We start from the raw sequence: 697 nt of genomic DNA, 5'->3' as shown, positions 1-697 counted from the left end.
AAAGAAGCAAACATCAAAGAAAGAACATGAAATACAAGAAGATAATAGATACACAAATGCCGACTCATACAAGGGCATCAAAAGAGCATTTTTTTTCTAGATCATTTGATGCCATCAGCGGTCACCATAATGTCTAGGATCATGTACCCTTATGTGTACACTCCCCTGCCCCCCCTCCTCGTCTCTATATGCTAATTTAATCTACAATGCCTCATCAACTGTGACCTCCCCTCCTCCTCCCCCTCCCCCTACTCCCTCATGCTTCCTATCACCTCGTTTTCCTTCCCCTATTAACACGTTAGCATATGGGCATCTTTTTCCCCTTATGCTGTCCCCTTCCCCCCCACCCTCATCCCCCACCCCCAGCTCTCTTACCATATGTTCCCCTTTTAAGTTGTAATTGGGTCACGCGACTGATTTTTTGTTTCTTTTATGACGAAACGAGAATAAATTTCAAATTAAAAAAAAACAACTCAAGTCAGACTAGTTAAATATCTCACTAATATCCCCGTCCCCCTCCTCCCCCCACCCCCACCCCCACGACATCTCATTCCATCCCCTCCCTTCCATCCCATTCCCCCATCCCCCTATCCCCCACCCCCACCCCACCTTCGTCTTGCTCAACTCTCCCTATACTCCACTCATATAATTGCTTTTTATATGAAAAAAAAACGAGAAAAAAAACTCTTTAACGGGA

At 45.1% G+C, this 697-nt stretch overlaps 1 protein-coding gene across 1 annotated transcript in view; it reads left to right on the top strand.

Moving 5' to 3' along the window:
* The window catches only part of LOC122250322 (uncharacterized), a 396,537-nt gene extending 396,068 nt beyond the window's left edge, over positions 1–469 (top strand). The window contains exon 2 of the mRNA XM_043011697.2: positions 1–469. This exon is cut by the window's left edge and continues 2,050 nt beyond it. The gene's annotated coding sequence lies outside the window, so the exon portion shown is untranslated.
* Positions 470–697: the final 228 nt, after the last annotated feature.

The sequence above is a fragment of the Penaeus japonicus genome, unplaced genomic scaffold, assembly GCF_977035675.1.
Source record: "Penaeus japonicus unplaced genomic scaffold, GWHDUDI00000001_assembly GWHDUDI00000029, whole genome shotgun sequence".
Taxonomy (NCBI): Eukaryota; Metazoa; Arthropoda; class Malacostraca; order Decapoda; family Penaeidae; genus Penaeus; species Penaeus japonicus.
The sequence above is the reverse complement of the archived record's forward strand: the minus strand, read 5'-3'. Positions and strand labels throughout refer to the sequence as shown.